Source organism: Ixodes scapularis, unplaced genomic scaffold (assembly GCF_016920785.2).
Source record: "Ixodes scapularis isolate PalLabHiFi unplaced genomic scaffold, ASM1692078v2 PGA_scaffold5__190_contigs__length_132052651, whole genome shotgun sequence".
NCBI lineage: Eukaryota > Metazoa > Arthropoda > Arachnida > Ixodida > Ixodidae > Ixodes > Ixodes scapularis.
In genome coordinates this window covers 22,729,256-22,741,936 of record NW_024609880.1, presented here as the reverse complement: position 1 = coordinate 22,741,936, position 12,681 = coordinate 22,729,256, and the positions used below count along the sequence as shown (strand labels likewise).

Genomic DNA, 12,681 nt, shown 5'->3' with positions numbered 1-12,681 from the left:
AGGACGTGAGTACAAGGTCAAGGATGTTATCCCCACGGGTTGGGCTCAAAACGACCTGGGTTAGATTAAAAAGCAAACATAGTTCCAGAAACTCGCGAGAATCACGTGATGCATCGGCTGTTAGACTTGACCAGCTTATGTGTGGAAAGTTGAAATCTCCGAATATCAGAAGGTTCGCTTTTGGAAAACGTTCAGTTATCTCCAATAGGCCTTTATGCAATTCACTTGTGAATGCAGAGTCACTTTTCGGGGGTCTGTAGCAGACAACAAGCACAGTTTTAATTATAGCCGAACAAAGACAGACACAAGAAATTTCCAAACTGCATTGTAACTGAATGCAAAACGAAGTGATATGCCTTTTGACTCCGATAAGAACACCACCACCGCGTTGGAGTGGCCTGTCCTTTCGGTAGATACAGAGATTAAGGTGATCGGGAAATAGCTCGTCATCGCGAACATCTGGCTTCAACCATGTCTCGGTCAGCACAGCAATATCAGAATTACTATCTTCCAAAACACTGCACAGTTCCTCTCTTTTATGCATGAGGCTGCAAATATTAGTGAAAGAAACGTGATATGACAAACTTTTTGTTACCGTACGTGTTAATGAACTGGGAGCATTACGAGATGGGCTTATTACAGAGCGTAGTTATGCAGAAAATTCTTTTACACGGTCTGATGCAGCGTCATATACAAAGCATTTGTTTAGCATACGGAGTTTATCGAAACGAATTTTGAATGGGACGTTTTGTGGCGTTGCGAATTGAAACAGCTTACTCCGTGCTAATCGAACAGAGGGTGATAAGTCTTCTCGGACAGCAAATTGGGAGCCCTTCAGTTTAGATCCCGATGCCAAGACTGCGGTTTTATCTTTGAACCTCAGAAACTTTACAATAATCGGTCTGTTTTTCTCAGGGCAAAAACGACCTAAACGATGAGATCGTTCAAGATTGTTGGCATCTAGCGTTAGTCCAAGCCTCTCCCTACAGAACTCGAGTATCTTCTCTTCTGATTGAAACCAAGATTCAGAATGCGAATCTGGGATGCCAAGAAACAAAAGATTTGACCGCCGAAGCCTGTTCTCTGCGTCGTCACACCTGGTCCTAATTTCCAAGAGCTCAGAGTTTACTGTGTTATCGTTGTCAATGGGGGGGTTCTGGGGTGCTTGTAACGGGACCGCCGCGAGATTGCGTTCGACCGCAGCGACCCTCTCCAACAGTTCATTGACCAGTGTGTCGGTCGTTTTTTGATTGTTTTGAAGCGACGTGATTGACGCTAGCATTGCGGACTGTCCAGCCTCTATTCGCTGCACAGCTGCTAAAATAGACTCTAGTTTATCGGTTTCTATGGGGCCGGGGTTTAGTTCTACATCACCCGATAGAATGAGAAGCTGCGATAGAAACGCCACGTAACTATAGTTCAGAACGAGACACAGTAGCTTTTTTTTACACAAATCAACCAGGTCGTTGGGGCACGACATCGCAAGCAGGCAAGGGTCATCATCGTGAAAACATGCGGTATTTTTAAAGTAACTAACCTGCACCAAAAACAAGGTCATCGTAGTTTCCGTGACGATGCCGCGCCCCGACTGGTAGAGCTGCGTTGAGTGCTTTTGAAGACATGCATCGGATATGGTTCCAGGTTGCCAGGCGAAGAAGTTTTCGTCGTTCAGTTTTGGCGGGATGTAAGCCGGGTCGTCGGGCGTATCCACCATGCAGAAGGTGCTCGCGTCCAAGAAGAAAGGGGCGTTGACGGTGAGTGTGCATCCAGGAGGGGCAGTTGGCTGCGCCGCTGACAGGGCAGCGGATAGCAGCATCTGCACCAAAAACAAGGTCATCGTAGTTTCCGTGACGATGCCGCGCCCCCTATGGCGTCGGTGTGAGTCCTTGTGCTCTTTTTCGCGTTGGAATTAATGATTCTACGTTCTCCTAACAATGTCTGACTACTTGAGAGGCTTCGGCATAATTAACGAAGCTCGATACCCTGCAAAACTTCGCGTGAATGTGACATGCGGCAATTCATTTCACGTGGAGGCCGCAGAATGGGCGCTAAAGCCTGACCCCCACGATGAGATTCCGCTCGCTATTCTCAATCGCAACGTCGCTCAGGCTGCAAAAGCATAGACCGTAGCTGAGATGGTGGACGTCGATACTGAAAATCGCAAGTAGAATCAGGCATTACAAGTCAGTGATGGCCACTGGTAACAATGATCAACATCTCCTTGTATCTACTGTTTACACTGAGCCTACTTAACCCAACCAACCTTCAAACTTGAAGGTGTTTCGAGGCCTGCACTTACCTCTTATCGCAATAGACCTTTTGCAAAAATCCCAAAAGCCTGCGCGCACCGCTTGGCGAATAATGGGAGTCCTCGGTATGCCCCTCCTCTCGCTGCCACGTGGCATACCCAAGCAGGCGCAGGTTACCACGGCAACAAATTTTTTCTCATCCCTTTTTTTTGTACCGGCTCTGTTGTCTGCTGCACCAATGCTTTGTCGAACCTGGTGGAAAACTGCCACGATTGCGGTGAAAAATAAGTAGACTCCGTGAGACTTTAATACGTGAATGTAAGTTACGACGAATAACATATTCAAATAAGTTCACCTGTCGAGATTCCTTTATGCTGCCACAGATACGGTACGCTGCCAACGTTGTACAACTCGGCGGATGGCGGCTGCAACAGCTGCTGGAGGTAGCTCGCGGAGGTGCTGTGAGAAAGCGCGTGATCTGTACTGAGGGTTCCCGAACTTCTCTGCTGTCGTGGCGCTGTACATTTTGCAAAGGATCTATTAGCAGGTCAACGTTTGGTTTACGGGCCGCTGTCGTTCGAACGAGCAGACGACAAAAAGCAAACAAGATTGAAAGAGCGGACGACAGTTTGAAGCACCGCATCCCGCGTCAACAGACCATTGGAATGTCACGTTGTCGGCGTCTGTGTGAGTCTGCATACTCTTTTTCGAGTTGGAGTTGTCGATTCTACGTCCTCATGCCAATGTTTTACCACTTTAGTCACCTCAAGAATTATCGAGGCTTGTACACCGCTAAACTTTGCGTAAATAATTTGATGTGCGCAATTCATTTAGTGAACGCCGCAGAATGGATGCTAAAACCATGATGAGATTCTTCTAGCTATTTTCGGTCGCGACGTCACTCTTGCTGCAAAAGTGTAGATGGTAGCGGCGATGGTCGACATCGATAATGAAAATCGGAATCGGGAACAGAGAGAGTGAATCAGGCGTAACAAGTCGGTGATGGCCACTGGTACTAGTGATCAACATTTTGTATCTACTGTTTACACCGAGCCTACTTAAAGGTACCTTGAAGCCTGCGATTACTTCTTATCGCAGTCACCGGGTCAAAGTTTGGTTTACGGGCCACTTTTGTTTGAACGAGTAGACGACAAAAAGCAGACAAGTTTGAAAGAGCCGACGACTGTTCGAACGATCAGGCTACCAGTTGAATTTGAAGACGCACTGAACCTGCGGGTGGTCAGGACAATTTGGCGGTTTTCCCTCGTTCATTTTGGAACATAACAAATACATCTGGCGACCATGTATATCTGTGAATTCAACCCAAACTGTTGCTCTTACGAGCAATCGTAGTTCGACAGCGTCTGGTTTACCCTTTTCACAGCTGCTATCCACGTTCTCGGACGAACGGGGCATGCAGAAATACATAAAAACTGATCTTCACACCTTTCCAAACTCTTTTGGTACAGCCCTTGTCGCGGCGTTCTGACGAGAAGGCAGATTTTTTGTCTGGTTTCTTCCAAAAGAAAACAGGAATGCATGTCTCGCACGTTGACTTCTGCCCACCGACCCAGACCGGAAGTGCGCCCAACGCACCACCACCGCGGAGTGACGTAACAGAGTTGAGTTCGTGTATAAAGCAAGCCTTAGTCCAAAGTCACCACCAGTCTGACGACCAGAGTACATATGTAACCAGTGGTACTTGCAATTGTTGAGCTGAAATCTGAGGGGGAGCTATATTCAAACTATATTCGACGTGAGAAATACTTTTGTGACTTCCTCCTATTCCCTTTTAATCATACAATATTAGAATGTTACACCCAATTAGAATGAAAGCTCCTGTTGTGGCTCACCTCTTTCAATTAAAAGTACGAAACTGTACTGTTTTTCTTTTTAGTTTTTTTTTTTTTTTTTTTGTGTGGTGGTTGATTTCGAGTTGCAGGCTGCATAAAACTGCATTGCAAGCCACCGGTTGCCTACCCCTGGTGTATACATTCATGTTTTTTTACAAGTAAACTTTAGTTGAGAGTGTGCTTTGTGTTGTTTCCTTCATCTGTCCTTGTCTATTTTCAGTGCTTTTACCTGTCTGAAGAGCATTCTGCATCTGCTTTTTTGTAATGAACGCATGGCACTGAAGTATAAATTTGCAATCAGGGCTTTATGCCCAGGCTGGTGCAACACATGAGTAGCTGTAATAAACGCAAGCACAAATTACCTATTATTGCAGGTACCCAGCAGCCCTGCTGAGTGGAAGGCTGTCGCACAGGGGTACCAGGACCTCTGGCAGTTCCCTCACTGCGTGGGAGCATTGGATGGAAAGCACATCGCCCTTGTGCCACCTCATCAATCTGGCGCACAGTTCCGCAACTACAAAGGCTTTTTTAGCATTGTGCTAATGGCATTGGTAGATGCGGACCTGAACTTCATCTTTGTGGATGTTGGCCGCAACGGCCGAATGAATGACAGTGGCATCTGGGGAGCCTGCAGACTCAAAGAGGCGCTGGAGAGGCAGCCGCCCATGCTTCCTCAGGCAGAGAGAGCTGCTTCCGCGGTCGAGAGAGGTGGCGCCCTACGTCATTGTAGGGGATGAGGGCTTTGGCCTCAAACCCTACCTGATGAGGCCATACCCCGTGTCTGATTTGACCACAGACAAGGGGCTCTTCAACTACAGGTAAGTACAATCTTTATGTTGAACCCATCAACAAAATGAGGCCTAGACTCGCACCATGTAGGCCTCTGGAGCATGAAGCTACAATAAAGTCCTGAATAGTCATGCATTATATTCCATATATTTGTTGCTTTGTGTAGTATTTGTGTTACTGACAGGCCTAAATATGGTTAAGCTTACTGTTGTGCATGCACTTAAAGCCTTACTCGGATTGCTCTAGAAGCATTCAGTATCTGCAAGCATAAGCAAACAAATGAAGTGTGCAGATTCTTTGGTTGACGAAGGCTTGTGCAGGGTCAGACAACAACATACAAAGGTGGCATGATATGTTCGAGGAAATGATTGCATCAAGACATGAAGTCACATGCATGAACAAGAAGTATCGTGCATATGACATTGACTTTAATGTAAGCGCAACCCTGCACATGCCTGAATGGCATTATCAAGTTTCTAAACTATACATCTTGGGCAAGCTCTATAAGTAATCTCATAAATTAAAGGGGGGACTCCAACACACTACTTGGATCAATAATAATAGGCATGTGCGAAGTGACTTTTTACTTCAAAGCGGATACGAAGCGAATAGTAAATTTGTATGAATAATTTTAAATCAAAGCAAATAATTTCGAAGCAAAGTGCACAATTTCCATAGAAATGATCAATTGTAATCACCACTAGGGAACCGGACAAAATAGCAGATACAGATATAGAACTTGAATAATATACACTGAAAGAAGGGTTGGCTATCAAAGACTTCCTCAATGTGCTTTTCCAGGACATCAGAAAAACAATGGGCAAAAGGTATAATGTAGACCTGTTGCTCTTAAATTCACTGAGATTTTGGAACCATAGGGGCACGGTTGCAAGAATAAGAATCAGTTACATGTGAGCTAAAAGCCCATGCAAAACTGTCGCAGTATTCGAATATTATTAGTTTATTTAGAGAAACTCTCGTCACAGCCATGATACTAAAAAGATAGTTTTTTGTGAAAACTTAACTTACGATTATCACGTGCCTCCATGCCATAAGACTTCTGCTGCGCAGGGGCGCGCCAAGGTTTAATGGTTTGCACCGGCGCGCTCGCGAATATGTCAAGCTTCACCACTTTATGCCAGTGCATTGCGTTGGAGCATCTCAATTTTTTTTTTTTTTCGGGGCTCGCATATCTATTTTTATCTTTGAAATTCTTTGAAAACACTTGAAGTTGCCGAATAGTCATATTCTATTCAAGGTGTGAACTGAATGTGGCATTATTCGCTTTGATATTCGAAAGATTTTAATATTCGCACAACCCTAAATAATAACCTCATAATGGGAGGCACTCACTTGATCGAATGACGTTTTAGCGAACGCCCACGTTTCATCGAATGACACTTTAGCGAATAGTCGGACGCCGCGAAGCGGCGTTTTCGGGTGGGCCAAGTGAGTTCATATTTTTGTAATGAGTTGCCGCAGACTGTCGCCGCGAAGCGGCGTAAAGCGCAGCGCGACGGATGGGTTAACGCGCGCCCCCGTTATTCGCTAAAACGACCATTCGCTCAAATGTCGCCGTTCGCTAAAATGTCATTCGCTCTTGTGATATGGACCCCCTCATAATAACCTCATAATTTCTTTCAGGCTGTCACGTGCACAACGCACATCAGAGAATGCCTTTGGCGTGCTTGCCAATCACTGGCAGATCTTCAGATCTCCTCTACGCCACAATCCAAACCGAGCCATCGACATTGTCCTGGCCACAGTGGCTCTTCACAACTTTCTGCGAGCCACGAGGACCACACGGCAGCTCTACACCCCACCGGACAGCCTGGATGCTGAGAATATCTTCTCTGGTGAGTATGTTTTGTGGGATTTTTGCTAGCTACCAACTAACACAGGTACCGATACAGTAACCAAAGGGTTGTCTCAACAGCGGCGGTATCTCAAAGGAGACGTCGAACCTAGTAGCCCGCGGTCCCCACATCTCCGCGGCAATATAAACGAACGTTTAGGGTGTTAAGAATGGAACCTTCGGCGACCTTCTTCCGAGTTTTAACGCTGCGGAAACGAGTCAAGACGAGTCCGGGACCGTCGCCCGCTTGTCGGGGCCTGTGCGAAACGAGTCCCGACGAGTCCGGGACCGTCGCCTGCGTGACGGGGCCTGCGGCAACAAGTCTCAACGCGCCCGTGACGTTAGCGGGACGTGTGTGTGTGCGTGGTGGTTGGTGCGCTCGGGAAAGGGAGAGAGGCATGGCCTAACTGCGGAGAACTTTGGCTACGTCGCACTGGACGGCGGACTTTGCTGCATCGCACTTGACGGCGGGTTGCTGCATCGCACTGGCTGCCCTGGCGGCGGGGAGTGAGGGAGAAACGGACCCTATATAAGGCGGAGCGCGAGGCTGCTCCGTTGTTCTCTCGGATTTGACGACTGTATCGCTACCATGTAATTAAATCGTTCGTTACGTTACCAAGTCTCCCACCTCCACTGAACCCCTGGGTTCTTCACTTCGGGGATTGGACGTCGTCACGAGACAGGAAGCCTCCGGACGTGCGGCCTAAACCCCGCCTCGAACAACTGGTTGGCAGCAGTTGGGATCGGACCATGCGACATCGTGCTACATCTGTGGGTGAGCGTTTGGACTTTGCTTTGAGATTCGCCAGGCTTCAGATTATGGGTAATTAATTTTGAACTGCTGGGAATCCTTAGTGTTTGACTCGTGCGCTAGGTTTTTGTACAACCTCGCGACAAGTTTTAGAACAAAGCCAAAGCTAAAAAGCAGCGATCATGGATCTAATGAGGTTACTGAGAACAGATTTACTCTGTTTATGTGAAGAATTGGGTGTGGAGGTGGAGCAAAAGATGAAGAAATCTGAGATCAGTAAAGCAATTTCAGAGAGCGCGGAAGCAGAGGAGATTAAAATTGCGTGGGAATTACTTCAGAACGCTAAAAGTGAGGCTGCAGCAAGAGAGGAACGAGCGCAGGCTGCAGCAAGAGAGGAACGAGCGCAGGCTGCAGCAAGAGAGGAACGAGCGCAAGCTGCAGCGAAAGAGGAACGAGAACAGGAGCTGGCTGCAGCAAGAGAGGAACGAGCGCTAAAAAGGCTAGAGCTCGAAATTGAACAACAGCGATTAAACTCGCAGAACAGTAGAGTTGGGGCTCCTGTACGAGCAAGTGAAGCCGAGTCGTATCAAATGAAGAAGCTCCTGCAGCCGTTTAAAGTTGGGGAAGACGTGGGCCTATTCTTAGTTAACTTTGAGAGGACATGTGAGAAGTTGAGCTTCGCCCCAGAAACGTGGCCGCAACGGCTTTTGAATTTGTTGCCCTGTGAGGCTGCAGAGGTTGTCGCGCGCCTTAGTACTAGAGACGCGGACGACTACGACAAGGTGAAGTCGAGCCTTTTGAAGCGGTATCGCCTTTCTGCCGTGGCATTCCGTCAAAGGTTTAGAAACGCATCCAAAAAGAGCAGCGAGGGCTACTCGGAATTCGCGTACGGGCTTAAAACCAACTTGATAGAATGGTTGAAGAGCGAGGAAGTGTACGAAAGCCGAGACAAGGTAGTCGAGTGTGTGTGCCTCGAACAGTTCTTTCGTAGCATACCGCAGTCAGTCAAGCTCTGGGTGCAGGATAGGGTGGGAGTCGACTCTGTCGAAAGGGCCGCTGAGCTAGCCGAAGAGTACGCGACGCGTAGAAAGCTGAGCGGAGAGGAAAGCGAACCAGGCCGGAGCGATCGCGCTGTGCATAAGCCCTTCCAACACCAACAGGGAAACGGCTCGCGAGATAAAAAGTCCGAGAAGCCCGAAACAGAAAAAAAGGTCCCCGAAAAGAAAGCAGATCACTCGAACGGAGACGAGGCGCAGAAAAACCAAAGAAAGCAGTTCGAGGCAAGGAAGCCGCTCCTGTGCTACAACTGTCAGGAGCCGGGGCACATAGCGGCCAGATGTAACAAACCGCGGGTTGTGTTCTCGTACGTGAACGGTAGTGACGAGAACCTGAAGCTTCTTCGTCCCTATCTTCACTAGCTCCAGGTAAACGGAAAGCCGTGCAGGGTGCTTCGTGACAGTGCAGCGACGATGGACGTTGTCCATCCGTCGTATGTGACGACATCCGACTTTACTGGAAAGGTAGTTTGGATCAAGCAGCTGCTCGAGAAGCACAGTGTCTGTCTGCCTATGGCGAGAGTAAGGATAACTGGCCCGTTCGGAGAGCTAGTGACAGAGGCGGCTGTCTCGCAGACAGTCCCGTTGGAGTATCCCTATTTGTTTTCTAACCGGTCAGATTTCTTGCTGCGCGAAAGGGGTCAACAGCTGGGAGAAGGACTAGTTCAGTCGTGTACGAGGTCCAAATCGCGTCAGCTCGCCCCTTTGTTAACGAGTGATCCAGAGCGAAAGGCAGCTGACGGGGAGCAAGCACTCCCAGAGTTGGAGGCAGAGAAACGGGATGAGGGGGTCCGGATTGTAGAACAGCCCGACCTCGTAGCACTAGAAAGCTTACGCCGTCCCAACGCGCCGGCGAAAAAGGCGGAAAAAGACGGGATCATTAAAGGATCTCTCGTAGCTCCGGCGTCACGTAACTTCGGTCCTCTGTTACGAGTAGACAGAGCGTCTTTGACAGTCGAGCCGAAGAGCGACCCTAGTGTGTCAGGGTTTCGCGGTACAGCTCAGGAGATTGCCAGGACCAATGTGACGGGGCATGAAAAAGGCGGATTGTTTTATCGGCGCTATAAGGACCGCATTTTCACGTCTAGAAATCACGTGAAAATCGATCACTATGAGTTCAGCGTAAGAAAGAGGAAAGGCAAATTTAACAGCAATGCCGATGGGTTGAGCAGATTTTTCTGATATCACCAAAAAGAGTAGGGATGATCTCAGAGGTTTTCGTCATCCACGGGAATGAGGATCTAAGTGGGGGCACTCCGTTAAAACCCCAAAATGACCTCACAAATTGTGAAGAGTTTTTGTCTTTTTGTATTTTGTTCATAGTGACCGCGTTGGAAAAATGAGTTTTGCTTTGGCGACAGCGGGTCTCGATACCCGAAGTTGTCCCAAGGTTTTAAATTGCATTGTTTTGTCAAATTTTGGTAATCCGTAATCCAGTCTGGCGGGTCTCTGGCGGATTCCGAGCGTTTGACTGCGGTGTGGCGTGGTGTTGTGGGGGACGTTTCCGCTGTTGCCTCCGTTGTGAGAGGTTTGGGAGTTTGCTTAGTGCTTGCAGCATCTTCTCAAGGCCTACTCCAAGCCCACCTCTTCAGGCCAGCGATAGTATCACCGGCCATTCGAGGTTTCCCTGGCCCCGGAGGGGCTGTTAAGAATAGAACCTTCGGCGACCTTCTTCCGAGTTTCAACGCTGCGGAAACGAGTCAAGACGAGTCCGGGACCGTCGCCCGCTTGTCGGGGCCTGTGCGAAACGAGTCCCGACGAGTCCGGGACCGTCGCCTGCGTGACGGGGCCTGCGGCAACAAGTCTCAACGCGCCCGTGACGTTAGCGGGACGTGTGTGTGTGCGTGGTGGTTGGTGCGCTCGGGAAAGGGAGAGAGGCATGGCCTAACTGCGGAGAACTTTGGCTACGTCGCACTGGACGGCGGACTTTGCTGCATCGCACTTGACGGCGGGTTGCTGCATCGCACTGGCTGCCCTGGCGGCGGGGAGTGAGGGAGAAACGGACCCTATATAAGGCGGAGCGCGAGGCTGCTCCGTTGTTCTCTCGGATTTGACGACTGTATCGCTACCATGTAATTAAATCGTTCGTTACGTTACCAAGTCTCCCACCTCCACTGAACCCCTGGGTTCTTCACTTCGGGGATTGGACGTCGTCACGAGACAGGAAGCCTCCGGACGTGCGGCCTAAACCCCGCCTCGAACAAGGGCCACATTACCGTGGGTCGGTTCGATTAATTACCTCCGTCGATGCCAATGATCGTCTACCTTGTCTCACTCTCTCGAATATAGCGGAAGAGAAGACACACGTACAAGAGTAAAGACAGAGTCCAAGAGCATTTATTAGAACACTCTTAAAATGAACTACTATGTCCCCATCCAAAATGCCCCCCGCGCCGGCAAGGTAAGAAAAGGTCCTTACCTGGCCAGACGCGGGGTTCTGGAGAGCCAAGACCGGGGAAGCGCCGGAGAAGTCGCCGACACACGTCCTATCTCTTTCGCGGCCACCCGGACGAGTCTCTTTCCCGAAAGCGGGAAAACAAGAGGCGAAACTCCTCGCCTGTCAGCAGTGATCCGCATCCGAGCGGGGGGACGGAAAAGGTCCCCGGGAGAGAGTGAGGAGGAGAGCCCCCCAAGCCAGGCGGCTCTCCTACGCTTCACGGACAGGTCGGAGCTCACGGCGGAGGAGGCCGAGTGTTCCGACCCGCGGCCGTTATCGCAGCCATCGGGGAAGGGAGATCACAGGAATCCCCACAGTTTTGAGCTAATGTTATATCCTAAGTGCAATCTCATAGCTGCTGCGGAGGGGGTGAATATTTCTGCTGATGCCGGCGCTTTGGAGGGGTGGGTGCTTAACATATGATTTGCAAAAGTCTGAAGTTTGTGGGTTTCTTTATGGAGATCCCTTAACTAATAATCCCGCCCGATCGGTATGCGCTCCGCCCGTCACCCAGGGAGTGACGAGAAGACAGCGATTGGGTTTACTGTACCTCCCGGTTGCCCGTCGTCGAGAGCCGGTAGTCCGGGCCCGCCGTCCCTTGTTGTCGCCTGTCGATCAGAGCTCGCAGTCGGGGTCCGTGTCCAGGCCTGCGGATCGCTTTTCCAACGCCAGCGCTGCGTAGGCTGGCTGTCCCGGGCTATCAATGCCCGAGTCTCGCTGCGGAACCACCCCGGGATCGTCGTAGCCCAGGTCATACGGCCAGGGCTCGCCGTTTCCACCGGTCTTGCTCCAGACCTCGCTGGTGGACCGCTTCGCGCCAGCTTGTGACTTCTCCGGCGACCTCCTGTCACGTGCTCTCTGCCTCGACTTTCACCCTCGGCTCCCACAAGTTTTGGAAATGTTACTAGTGGGCGCTTGTACGAAAGTGGGTGCTTGCCCGGTATTTTACAGCAGTCATAAGATGCCTTTTTTTATTTCTGAGTGTCGATCGGCAACCATAGAGGCGTAATGGATTATAACAGAGTCAAGGTGAGGCAGAAGAAATTTAGAAAGGACAGAAAAGTGTGAGAACTGGGCTCGGCTGCTATGTTAGCTTTCTGCTGAATGCGAAGCTAATTGAGAAGGAATCGAATCCAGTAATTGATCTAAAGATTTCATAATCAAGTTGTATTTTACTTTTATTGTCGGTTAGCGTTACCCGCTGACATAGCAGACAGCCGAGCTAGGTGAGATTTGGAGCACAGTCCTGTTGTTGTCCTGCCGAGATAATAGCACACAGGAGAGGATTGCTATCTGGTCTCCAACAACCTATGTTTATTTTGGCAGGATGTGTCTGCGGCATGAGCAATCTGCAGTAACCTTTCTCTCATGTACCTGTTTGTCTCAAAGCTTTCAAAGATGTGGTGAATGGAAAGGGTTCAGAAAGATTGCTAGTAACTGAGTTTGATAAGGATGCTTACAGTAGTGAAACTCATCATAAATGTGTGTGGTTCAACAATGCTATTTCCATGGCCTGCAGGAACTGTAAGAAACGGCTCATGGAGAGAGGGCGTGACTCCTGCTGGAGCCATGAGGCAGTTTCGAAGAGGAGGCAGTAACAGCAGCGACGACGCCAAAGCAGTGCGGGAGCTCTACACACGGTACTTTGTCAACGAGGGACAAGTCAGCTGGCAGTGGTGGATGGTTGCCTAA

The 12,681-nt window shown here is 49.4% G+C and overlaps 1 pseudogene; it reads left to right on the top strand.

The window, feature by feature from the left end:
* The first annotated feature begins 1,712 nt into the window (after window positions 1-1,712).
* Window positions 1,713-12,681, top strand: LOC115319010 (annotated as a pseudogene).